This window comes from Lygodium microphyllum, chromosome 18 (assembly GCF_053477565.2).
Source record: "Lygodium microphyllum isolate KBCC chromosome 18, Lygodium_microphyllum_v1.1.10, whole genome shotgun sequence".
Taxonomy (NCBI): domain Eukaryota; kingdom Viridiplantae; phylum Streptophyta; class Polypodiopsida; order Schizaeales; family Lygodiaceae; genus Lygodium; species Lygodium microphyllum.
In genome coordinates, this window is record NC_141152.1 from 19,347,820 (window position 1) to 19,361,874 (window position 14,055).

Below are 14,055 nucleotides of genomic sequence, written 5' to 3' on the forward strand. Positions count from 1 at the left end.
TGCAGGATGTAAGGGAAATGGAAAAACCAGGATTTGTGGAGATGGTGATGATACTGCACATCCTATTGTGCAGATTGGAAAAATTCCTTTGTCTATGCAAGATGGGAAAAAGAAATACCTATCAGATGTATTTCATGTCTCGAATATCACCAAGAACCTGGTTTCTGTTGGTCAAATGGTTGAGCAGGGCTTGCAGGTGAGATTTAATCCTCATGGATGCTTTGTTGAGGATATGAAAAATAAAGGTCGCTTGATAGCAAAAGGAAAGAAGAAGGGAAGAATGTTTACGTTGGATGCAGACATGCGTGAATTGAGTGCAGCAATGTTTGCACATGGGACCGTTGTAGTTGCAGATATTGATATCTGGCATGAACGCATTGATCATGTTAATGTACAGCGACTTCAATCAATGTAGGCCCAAAATATTGTTGTAGGATTGCCTAAATTCAAGGTTGCAGAAATGCATAACGTAAGTGAAGCCTGTCAATTTGGAAAACAGGCAAGGAAACCATTTCTTAGACATGTTCAAGAGAGTAAGAAGCCATTGGAATTAATCCACTCTGATGTGTGGACTACTAAAGCTGCATCTATTGGAGGCTGTCATTATTTTATCACTTTTATTGATGACTATAACAGAAAAGTTTGGGTGTATTTTATGAAAAAGAAAAGTGAAGTGTTTGGGAATTTTAAAACTCTTAAAGCTATGGTTGAAAAAGAAACAGGCCTGCAAATAAAATGCCTAAGGTCAGATGGAGGGGGAGAGCACCTCTCAAATGAGTTTGCAAGGTTCTTGAGCATGGCATAAAGCAGCAATATTCATGCAGTCATACCCCACAACAAAATGGAATTGCAGAAAGGAAAAACATGCATATTGGAGAGGTATCTCGTGCCATGCTCAACGAAAAAGACTTGCTGGATTTTTACTAGGCTGAAGCAGTTGCTACAGCAGTCTACATAATGAACAGGACTCCCACTGCAGCAATACATGGGATGACTCCAGAGGAGAGGTATACTGGTAGGAAACCAGATATTTCTCATTTGAAAATTTTTGGTTGCATTGCCTATGTTCATGTGCCAGATGAGTTGAGATCCAAGTTGGATCCAAAAGCTGAGAAGTGCATCTTTATTGGCTACTCTCTGCAGAGCAGAAAGGGTATAGATGCTATAACCCTTCTACTCGTAAGTTTACAGTGAGTAGAGATGTTTTTGATGAGATGAGTAGCTGGTATAAACCAGTAAATGTGATTGATGATGTAGATGCACAAAATGGTAATGATGCACAGATTTCACAGCAGCAGTCACAAAATATTAGTGGATCTGGAGTGTCCTTTAGCAGTGGTTCACATTCTTTGCCATGGACAGGCAGATTGAGATCAGGAGAATCTCCTCAAAACAATGCAGATAGTGGTATGCAGGTTTCACGAAAAGGAAAAGAGAAGGTAGATCAGCCCATGTTTGATGTGAATGCAGGTCACTCTTATGTGGATGGTGAATCCAGTGGCTCAGAACAGAGCATTGATGATGAGCTGGGTATTCCTTCTATTGTTACACCTGGAGTAAGGAAGACCAGGGATGTTTTGAGAGCACCTAGAAGTGAGCCTACTTTGTGCAGGCCTACTAGAGCTAGGTATCCTGTGGATAGGCTGAAATATGATGGATTTACAGCCATTCATTATGCCTATATAGTCAAAGTGATACAGGAACCAGAACCCACTTCTTTTGAGCAAGCCATGGGAAAAGAAAAATTGAGAAAGCCATGGATGAAGAAATGGATGCTTTGGAAGCAAATGCTACATGGGAATTGGTACCTTTGCGTAAATATAAGAATGAAATTGGTTGTAAGTGGGTTTATAAGGTGAAGCACAATGCAGATGGTTCCATGAACAGATACAAGGCAAGATTAGTAGTCAAGGGGTATGCACAAACATATGGCATTGATTATGAAGAAACATTCAGTCCGGTTGCAAGGATGGAAACTGTAAGAGTAGTCATTGCTCTGGCTGCATCAAAGGGATGGTCTTTACATCAGATGGATGTAAAGAATGCCTTCTTGCATGGTGATTTGCAAGAAGAGGTCTATATGGAGCAGCCACCAGGTTATGTGCATGATGTTCATCCTGAGTTTGTTTGCAGGTTGAAGAAAGCCTTGTATGGCTTGAAGCAAGCACCTAGAGCATGGTCTGACAAGATAGGACAATATCTTGTCACTATTGGCTTTCAGATTTTCAAGGCAAATTTCTCACTTTATGTGAGAAAAACAGAGAAAGGTATTATGCTACTTGTCATTTATGTTGATGATTTGATTATCACAGGTGATAGTGATGAAGATATCCTTCATGTGAAAATGCTATTGAAGTAGAAGTTTGAGATGAAGGATTTGGGAGAGCTGTGTTATTTCTTGGGCATGGAGGTGATTAGATCACCAAGTGGGATATGGCTCTTGCAGAGGCAGTATGGATTGGACATGCTGTCCAAATATGGGATGACAGGCTGTAAGCCTATTTCAGTTCCTTTGAGCAGAATGTGAAGCTGAGCGTAGATGCAAGTGGGCTTCTGGAAGACCCTGCTATATACACACGCATAGTAGGAAGTTTGATTTATATGACTATTACCAGGCCAGATTTGAGCTATGCTGTTGGATTGGTAAGTCAGTTTATGCAGGCTCCAAGGAAACCGCATTTAGATGCTGCTAGACGCATACTCAGGTATGTGAAGTCCACATTGCAGTATGGACTATTTTATGAGACTGGGGTTCAGATATAGCTGCATGGATACACTGATGCTGATTGGGCTGGTAGTATTTCTGATAGACGATCTACCAGTGGATATGTGTTCTCTTTTGGGAGTGCTGCAGTCACTTGGAGCAGCAAGAAACAACCTACAGTTGCCTTGTCGAGCACAGAGGCTGAGTACAGGGGTGCAACAATGGCTGCATGTGAGGTAGCCTGGTTGCATAAGCTACTTTATGATATGCATCAGTCTCCAGATGGACTAGTTGTCATTTATTGTGACAACATGAGTAGTATACACTTGGCAAATAACCCAGTCTATCATGCTAGAACAAAGCACATTGAGGTGCATTATCACTATGTGTGAGAGAGAGTTTTACTAGGTCTTATTGATCTAGTTTATGTCGGCACAGAGGATCAGGTAGCTAACATATTTACGAAGGCATTAGGTGCAGAGAAGCTATGCAAGTTCAGAAACCTGCTTAGTGTGCAGGAATTGGGATTGAGATCGAGGGGGAGTGTTGAGATATCGAGCTCCACTTCTGATATGCCAGGGTGACCGTTGTGCATTTATGTCCCCGACTTATTAGCTGCAGATGTGGTTGGTATACCACCCATGAATAATAGCTAGGTGATAGCTATCCTTATCTACTATAGTTCGTGGCTCAGTTAGTATGCCACCTTAGTTAGTTGAGTTTGGTTTGAGACCCATATATAGGGTTCTTCTATTTCTATGTACTTGAGTTCTTTTTGGCTTACACAACTAAGAAGAGAAAAACTGTTTTCAGCCTCCACCTTTGTGTGTATTCCCCCATTGTGCAAGTGAGAAAGCTACAAATGAGACTCCTTCCTTCTCTTCCACAATCTTGACACCTAAGTCATATCCTATGGATGTATGTATCTAAAATAGAAGTATATGTAAAGTGTCCTTAAGTTGGGGGTATCTATCTTTTGAGGATACCAATTGTTGTAGTTGACTTAGAGAATGGAATAAGAATAATGGAGGAGAAGATAACATGGAGCTCTTGACCTCTAATTTGCTCTATCTCACGGACTCCCTCCACTTTAGTTTTTCATTTTGGTATCAAAGCACAAGTGAAGATGTGGATAATTGGGAAAGGCACCGTGAAAGAAGAAAAATTTACAGAGAGGATGAGGACAAGGAGGAGAGGCACAGAAATACCAGGGATGCAGATCCTGGTGTAGATGGCAGGGAGGCAAAGCAAAGGAGGAAGGAGGAGCGAGCGGAGCCCTCTCTATGACCTCTCTACCTACAAATGGACACAATTTTTTGAACGAGCGCCATCGCTACGCCTCCTTAATTCCTCGACCACCCTCCCCCTCCCCGCAATTCCACCTGCAATTGGTGTGCAGTAATCTATGATGGGACTAGAAATCATGCAAGAAAAAACTGTTCCTCTTCCACTTGCTGTAAGTGAATCTTCCTCTTCAGTCCTTCAAACACAGGGATACAGGACAACGATATTGTACGCCTCAAGAATAATACATCTCCCTGGCTTGAACTTGAGTGGCATTGATGCCGGACGAAGTTGCTATAGAGGAATGTCCGATGTGTAGATTTGAGGAGAAACAACTTGGATGTGCATGATGCAAAAGTTGGAAGGTGGAGGACCAATAGTAAGGAGATAGTTACAATTGTTATGTCGGCACATCCCAAGATGCCGCTTGCGGATTTGTAACGTGTCCACCTATTATCTTCACGACACGTCTTAGCAGTCCATCAGAAAGGATGTCTAGAAAGCTCCGCCCGGCACTCCCATGGAATGTTATGGGGTTTGCGATCTAGGACTTTCTGCGTCTTCCACGTAGCAAAAGTATTCTGGCCATTCCCACTTAGGACCGACTTGAATTAGGGTTTTCCCTAATAGTCATTTCCTAAACGGAAACTAGTGTCAAACCCCAAGCGAACTACTTTACGCAGAAACGCCAGGGCCGAAGCAGATTCTTGCTGCACTTGGTTCAAGGAGAATGGGAAAGGAGAGGGATGCAAAGCTCAACCTCTCTGCCATAAAGCATAGACCCATTCCGTTCCCCTAAAACAGCGTAAATCGGGATTATTATAACTTAGACTCTACGTCAACGCCCTTGTTGTTTGTGTCCTTTGAAACGATCTTCTTGCTGTCCATCATGATTGGGAAAAGTTCCTAGCCAAGTGGGACCACCCATCCGTAGGACGGACCCATGGCCACATCCATCGCACTTTCCTCAGGTTGTTTTAGTTATCTAATTACCTACCACATTTAGTTGGACATGCATCAATCAGCTTTTTTAATTAGCCCGTTAGGTACCGGTTCCTTCACGTAATCATAACACTTGACATAGAAAAATAGTGTCAAACAAGTTCCTTTTCAACAGGTTATCATATTTATCTTTGAAATACATTTATAAAATCTAGCCCGTAGGCTTATCCATAATCCGCCCGAAGGCTATCCAGCAATCCACAGGGATTACTAATCCAAGATTCCGCCCGTAAACTCGTATGCGGGCCTCGAGATCCAATCTCGAGTCACGTTGGCCTCTTGTACAGGGCCGGAAAGGCGAGGGATTTATAGCCAGAGCTCCCCCGGCACCCAAGCATCCTCCTGCTCCAAGTAGTGCTCAACGGAGAGACCTCTCGCGGTGGGTTCAGTCCACCTTCCCGGCGCGGTTAACAACCCCCTTGGTTAGGGTCAGGCAGGCAGTTGGGGGTAACTGAAGCTGCCTCTCCCTTCATGCCTTCAATCTGAAGCATTATCTTTTCATTATTTAATTCCTTGAGCAAACAAAGCAAACAGTGCTCTATACAATTGTTACAAGCACAATCATTTCCAGTGGTCGTTATTTGGCCAACTGCTAAGGAGTGAATCCTTCTTTCCGAATGCATCCAGCACTCGATCCGGGATCAATTGTGACTTGGCAAGATCCCCAAGGGTTTGTTTGTTAACCCTTATGTCCTTGGGTTAGGGCCATACCCTATTAACCCAACTTTAACCAATACCTTAAGTTTAATTAATAGTGAATATGTCGCTCCAAATTTTGATTGGTCCTTTGCTTCCAAGAAAATATCTAATTCCCTTATCTTGGTCACTTTTCCCAAGAAAGGTGCTATATCAGGATGACTACTCATCCTCTTGTTTGCAAGATAAACTTACACAAGAATCGACCAATCTTATTCCGAGGAATTTGGTCATTCCCTCGTGATCAAATCACAAGATCATGTGACTCAATAACTTGTTGTACAAGTGTCGCATCTAATCCATGGGACTATTTTACCCATCAAACGGCGTCTTCTAATCACGGAGTCATGATTAGGTAGGAAACAAGGTTAGGGTGTCTTCATAATAATCCGTTCCTGATTGTACTAGGCCGACATTGTCTATCCTAAGGTTCCAAATTCAAATCGAGTTTCATCCTTTTAGCACGAGCAATCCTTAGGGTATAAACCCTAGATCGTTTCTCGCAAGTATGTCCTATTGTCCTTGCATTCCATGAATGTGGATAGGTTTTTTTAGGGTATGAGAGTTTCAACTTGGCAATAAGTGCGACTAGGTCATATCCTCAACGTGCTACCCTAGTTAGCACTTTGGGATGTTTTGCATCGATTTAACCATTCCTAAGTGAGCCCCTTGCGTTTTAGGTGTTTAGGTTAGCCAATTTACTTGTCTATTCTTGAAGATATTTGCGATACCATTTTCGTAATCACATGATTCATTTCCTACGTATGAGTAGATTTACAAACCCTAACTTTTCAAAGCATATGCCAAGTTATGGCATCATTCCTAATGATCCTTCTATAACATGCAATCAAGATTCATGCAACTAAGCTTTAGGGTTTTATGTGTAGGGTTTTATGTGAACAATGCAGCCTTTTCCTAATTTCATTCCTGAATGAATTATTCGTATGTTGAATTTACACAACCTTTCGTAAATACTTGCGTAATTGATCGAGATTTATGTCAATTTCCTAGAGATTAATCTACTTCATGTAGCCCTAGAATCATTTCCATGCCTTGCAAATTCCTACGGTTATTAGTAACTTTCTTTAACAAATCATTGCGAAGAAAAGATGACTAATAATGCGACATGCAATTTATACTTTTCATGCATAAACGAAGTGTACAATAATAAATTTGACTTTGTAAAGATGGTCATTAGTTGATCTAATTTCTTTACTTTGCAATGCATATAAACAATTTGCTAAGAATGCATAGATGTCTTATGTCCATCATTCATTCGTTCCTTTGAAAAATACGAATGACCGATTCTTTGATCATAAGCTATTTCCTTTGATTTAGCGAAAGTATTTTAATCGAAAAAGTGCATCCTATTTCCAAAAATGATCCATGCACAATTGTGATATTACGACGTAAATCAAAATTAGGAAGAAAACCTGGACTTGTGGTGAAATGTCCACATGGATGTTAGGAGATGATCCTCCCGCGGTTGCGCCTTGTGCCTTCTTAGGGGCCATCACAAATTTGGCCTTTTCGCCTTGGATGCAGATTTATGATCTTGGCCGTCTCCTTTGCACGCAAAACTCCCTTTGTGATTTGGCTTCCTTGATCGATTCCACCGTCTTTCAGAATCGAGCTTTAGAAGGCCTTAAAGCTGCCTCCTCGAAGTAAGGAATGGATTTAAAAGACTTGAAATGGAAAGCTTTTAAAAGGGAATTGGGGTTGTAAAAAAAGCTTTGTGGAATTGCTAGGGAAAGGCCTTTAAAACCCGGATGGTGGGCTTATGGGGGATGCAAGGGGAAAAAGGTTAATTCGTGAGGATGCAAGGGAAAGGCCTTAATTCCGAGGGTGTAAAGATTGCTTTGCACGGCCAATAATTAATCGTGGATATTGCGGATCTACAAGAAGGGGAAAAGAGAACCCGGCTATGGTGTCTTTTGGGAAAACCAAGGGCCGAAAGGGTTTAATTTCCAGGGGATATAAGGGAAGAAAAAGGCCTTAAACTCCAAGGGAAAAGGGGTGTAAAAGATCACTTTAGGAAGGCAAATAAAAGGGGAAATTGAAAAGATCCCGGGGGTTAAATGGCAATTGGAAAGGGGTTTTAAGAAACTCGGAGGTTAAAAGTGGCCAAAAAGGAATTTGTATGGAACCCCATGGGAAAGGGGGGTTTTAAATGGACTATGTGGATTGGAAAAGGGGGGGAAAGGGGGTGTAAAGATTGCATGTGAAGGGGGGCTTATGAAAGCTACCTTATATATCCTTATCCTCTTGACCTCCTCCCAAGAGGAGGTTCATACGAGGATAATCGGTTTCTTTTTCTTTGGTCTTTGTTTATGCCAATGGAGATTGTACAATTGCATTGTCCATATATTCAATGCCAACATCGTCATTGCCTGAGACTCACGCATGTACATAATATTTTTCAGCAGGAATATTACAAGATTTGCATAGGGATCTAATCAATCTGATTTTAAAGATGAAGGTGAATTTTCATCACATCCTGATCCTAGCCGATATTTGAATAGAGACCAAAATCAAGGAACACTGCAGCACCCGACAAACTCACTGTATGAGCCACCAAGGGATTACATGGTGTGAGCCTCAGGAGCAATCACATACCTATTTATAGATGTAGAGGTTGGCCCCTGGAGTGTATATTTGTAACCTATGGAAGTTTTTGGGGTCATACTCCCAGATTTGTTGTCTACATCAACTCTTTTAACAAATGGTGCTTTAGGAGGCTTCTGTTGACTCGTAAGTTCTGTGCCTGGAAGGCCATGCATGAAAAGCCATTTGTCACCCTTGGAACAATATCCTTGAGTGAAATAGAAACATGGAGTTTTGGACTTGATGGCTGCTGCTGTGGTTGTTGGTGCTGCTATTGTAGGCCTTGACGTTGAAGCTGAGGGTGCTGAATCAAGAGGTAGCGGTGTAGACGTAGAGGACGGCCTTTCATCAAGAGGAGGATGCCGAAATGAACAATTTGCATTTAGGTCAAGGGGGAGGCCAGAAAATACACGCAGTCAGTGTTCTTCTTCTAGGCCTCTTTGTCCATGGCGAGAGCATGGGTCCGTCCCTCTGTATCTGTCTATGCTAAGTCATCGACAAGAGACCAGTAAGAAGAACTAAGAGAGGAACAGCCTATAGCGGATGACGAACTGGGTGAATTGCCCAAAGGGATGTATATGATAGATTTTGGACACATGTATGACAATCATATTGCTGGAAGCTATTTTTACATGCATTTTTGGACTATTTTTTATGCTTTTTGGTCTCAGATTGTACCATTGATGTTCCGGATTGGGGCATACTACTGAATATCATTTGTGGACAGTTTGTATTGCTTTTTTTTTTTGAATTTGCAGTAATCATAATGTTTGACATGGCACAGATCACTCAAATTGTGAGAGACAAATTGACCAAAGACAATTATAGTGTTTGGTCTTACAGGATGGAGAATTTTTTGATGGGTAGAGATCTATGGGACCCCATAACAGGTGATGATGAATGTCCAGAAGTTCCTGAACATCCAACTGAACAGCAAAAGAAAGCGTACAAGGATTGGACAGGGAAGAACAAGAAGGTTTTGCATTGGATCTCCATAAGTATTTCAGAAACATTGATTCCTCATATCAAAAAGGCAAGTACATGTAAGGAGGCATGGGAAATCATAGAAAAAATGTATGGAACATGTACACAGGCTCGTAAGATACAACTCAAGCAGAGATTACATGGTGAATGGAGAGGCAATCACAATATCAATGACTATGTGGCAGAAATCAAGCAAATTGCAGAAGACCTTACATCCATTAATGCACCTATTGATGATGATGATTTAGTCTCAGTGACACTAAATGGACTTGGACCAGCTTTCAAATCTTTGGATACCTCTATTTCAGTTAGAGGAGGCTCTATGCCTAATTTTGAGGAGCTTATTGGATTGCTACTTCCGAAGAAATCAAGTTGGGATTGAATGCATCTAGCAATGGCAAAAATGTAGGTGGAGACAGTGTTTTCTATCAGTAGAGAGATCGTGGCAGCTCATCTAGAGCTAGAGGCTCTTCACTTGGTCATAGTAATTATTGTTTTTCACGTGGAAGAGGTAACTTTGGTCGTGGTGACTTTATGCATAGAGGCAGGGGGATATCTTTCCCTAGAGGTAGAGGATGGTCTATTCCTTCTTCACAGAGAGATGGCCTTGTCATTATTGTGGGCAGTTTGGTCACTTTGAGAGGGATTGGTATCAAAAATAGAATGCCATATCTAGGGGTTGTGGAAGGACCCAATATGGCCACTATGCATGCACTTATAGTGGTACAGGTTATGGACCTAGAGGTGGATTGCCTAGAGGCCACCTATTTGCTATGGAGCATGTGCTTGGGAGCATGACTCACCCTCTTTGTGAGAATGATTGGTTTTTGGATTCAGGAGCTACAAACCACATGACTCATCATGCTGAGTGGTTTGATAGCAAGGAGCAAATGCAGAATGAGGAACATGTTGCCACTGGTGATGATACTTTACATAAAATTACTCATATTGGTAGTGTGCCACTTGTTACTAAAGATGGGATTGAGAACAAGATTGGTGATGTACTTTATGTGCCCACAATAACCAAAAACTTAGCATCGGTTGTCAAATGATAAATCAAGGATTGCAAGTGAGATTCAATAAGTTTGGATGTTTCATTGAAGAGTTCCATAATGGGAGAACTGGCAGCGTGATTGCTCATGGTAGAAAGAAAGGGAGTAAAACGTGTCCACCTGTTCTCTTCAGAACACGTCTTAGCAGTCCATCGGAAAGGAGATCTAGAAAGCTCCGCTCGGCACTCCCATGGAATGTTACGGGGTTTGCGATCCATGACTTTCCGCATCTGCCACGTAGCGAAAGTATTCTGGCCGTTCCCACTTAGGACCGACCTGAATCAGGGTTTTCCCTAATGGTCATTTCCTAAACGGCAACTAGCGTCGAACCCCAACAAGCGAACTACTTTACGCAGAAACACTAGGGCCGAAGCGGATTCACACTGCATTTGGTTCAAGGAGAATGGGACACAAGATGGATGAAAGGCTTGACCTCTCTGCCATAAGGCATAGTCCCATTTCGTTCCCCTAAAACATCGTACATCGGGATTATTATAACTTAGACTCTAGGTCAGCGCCCTTGCTATTCATTTCCTTTGAAATGATCATCTTGCTGTCCATCATGATTGAGAAAAGTTCTCGGCCAACCGGGACCATCCATCCATAGGACGAACCCATGGCCTCATCCACCACACTTTCCTCAGTTGTTTTAGTTGTCTAATTACCTACCACATTTAGTTTCACATGTATCAAGCAGCTTCCTTAATTAGCCCATTAGGCACCGGTTCCTTCACGTAATCATAACACGACATAGAAAAGCAGTGTCAAACAAGTTCCTTTCAATAGGTTATCATATTTATCTTTGAAATACATTTATAAAGTCCAGCCCGTAGGCTTATCCATAATCCACTCGAAGGCTATCCAGCAATCCATAGGGATTACTAATCCAAGATTCCACCCATAGACTAGTATGCGGGCCTCGAGATCCAATCCCGACATTTAGTTTCACATGTATCAAGCTGCTTCCTTAATTAGCCTGTTAGGCACCGGTTCCTTCACGTAATCATAGCACTTGACATAGAAAAGCAGTGTCAAACAAGTTCCTTTCAATAGGTTATCATATTTATCTTTGAAATACATTTATAAATTCCATCCCGTAGGCTTATCCATAATCCACCTGAAGGCTATCCAGCAATCCACAAGGATTACTAATCTAAGATTCCACCCGTAGACTAGTATGCGGGCCTCGAGATCCAATCCCGAGTCACGTTGGCCTCTTGTGCAGGGCTCGGAAGGCGAGGGATTTACAGCTAGAGCCCCCCTGGCACCCAAGCGTCCTTCTGCTCCAAGTAGCACTCAACAGAGAGACCTCATGCGGTGGGTTCGGTCCACCTTCCCGGCACGGTTAACAACCCCCTTGGTTAGGGTCAGGAAGACAGTGGGGGGTAACTGAGGCTGCCTCTCCCTTTAGGCCTTCAACCTGAAGCAATAGATATCTTTTGATCCTTTAGTTCCTTGAGCAAACAAAGCAAACATTGCTCTCTAAACTGTTACAAGCACAATCAATTCCAGTGGTCGTTATTTGGCCAACTGCTAAGGAGTGAATCCTTCTCTCCAAATGCATCCAGCATTTGATTTGGAATCAATTGTGACTCGGCAAGATCCCCAAGGGTTTGTTTGTTAACCAGTATGTCCTTGGGTTAGGGCAGTACCCTATTAACCCAACTTAACCAATACCTTAAGTTCTATTAATAGTAAGTATGTTGCTCCAAATTATTGATTGGTCTTTTGCTTCCAAGCAATTATCTAATCCCCTTATCTTGATCACTTTTCCCAAGAAAGGTGCTATGTCAGGATGACTACTCATCCTCTTGCAAGATAAACTTGCGCAAGAATTTGCCAATCTCATTCCGAGGAATTTGGACGTTCCCTTGTGATCAAACCACAAGATCATGCGACTTTGCAATTTGTTGCACAAGTGTCGCATTTATTTCATGGGACTATTTTACCCATGGAAATGTGTCTTCTAATCATGGAATCATGATTAGATAGGAAATAGGGTTAGGGTGTCTTCATATCCAATCCATTCCTGATTGCACTAGGCCGACATCGTCGGTCCTAGGGTTCCAACTCAATCCAAGTTTTTTCTTTTTAATCGAGTGATCCTTAGGGTAGAAACCCTAGATCGTTACTTGCAAGTATGTCCTATCGTCCCTACATTCCGTGAATGTGGGCAAGTCTTTAGGGTATGAGAGTTTCAAATTGGCAATAAGTGCGACTAGGTCACGTCCTCAACATGCTAAATCCTAGTTAGCACTTGGGATATGTTGCATGGATTTAACCATTCCTAAGCGAGTCCTTTGTGGTTTAGGTGTTTAGGGTAAACCAATTTACTTCTCTATTCATGAAGATATTGTCTTGATCAAATAGGGAAAAAACTAGTTGCATTATGATACCATTCTCGTAAGCACACAATTTATTGCCTACATATGATTAGATTTACAATCCCTAATTTTTTTGGTTAAGATCAAAGCATATGTTAAGTTATGGAATAATTCCTATTGATCCTTCTATAACATGCAATCAAGATTCATGCCACTAAGCTTTTAGGGTTTATGTTAAAACGAACCATGCAGCCTTTTCCTAACTTCATTTTTGAATGAGATATTCGTACGCTGAATGAGCATTACACAGCCTTTCGTAACTACTTACGTAGTTGATTGAGATTTATGCCAACTGAGTAGAGTTTAATCTACTTCATGTAGCCCTACAATCATTTCCATGCCTTGCAAATTCATACAGTTTGTTAGCAATCTTCTTTAATGAATCCTTGCAAAGAAAGAGATGTCTATTAATGCAATGTGCGATTTTATCTTTCCATGCATAATCGAAGTGTACAACAATAATTTTGACTTTGTAAAGATGCTCATTAGTTGATCTAAATTCGTTACTTTGCAATGCATCAAAACAACTTGCTAAGAATGCATAGACGTCTTATGTCCTTCTTTCATTCGTTTCTTTGAAAAATACAAATGAAAGATTATTCGATTGTGAGTTATTTTCTTTAAAATAGCCAAAAGTGCATCCTAATTCCATAAATGATCCATGCACAATTGTAATATTACAAAGTAAATCAGAAATAGGAAGAAAACCTGGACCTGTGGATTCGGTGAAATGTCCATATGAATGTTAGGAGATCATCCTCCTGCAGTTGCGCCTTGTGCCTTTTTAGGGGCCATCGACTTGCCTTGGCCGTAGACTTATGATCTTGGCCCGTCTCCCTCACACGCGCAATTCCTTTTGAGATTCGGCTTCCTTGACTGATCCACCGTCTTGTAGAATTGGGCTTTGGAAGGCCTTATAGGCTTCCTCCTCGAAGCTCGGAGGAAAGAGAAGATAACTTTAGGAGGGTTCAATGGGACAGCCCTTAAACCTAGCAAAGAGTTTGGGCTTGTGACGGGTACAATGGGAAAGGCTTTAAATTCCGATTATAATGGGCTTACATGAGTCCACGGGAAGGACTTTACAACCGGCAAAATGGCTTTCAGGGAATGTAAGGGAAAGGGGAATTGGAAATTCTGGATATAATAAGGCCTTCGTGAAAAGGGATACAATGGATTTAAAATACTTGTGTAGAAAGGGTTTTAAAAGGAAACCCGGGGGTTTAAAATGAACTTGTGTGGGGATTGCAATGGGAGGCTTTAAAAGGAAACTAGGGTTTTTTTAAAAAACCTTGTGAAAATGCTATGAAAAGGGTTTAATTCCCGAGGGATAAAAAGTTTGCTTGAG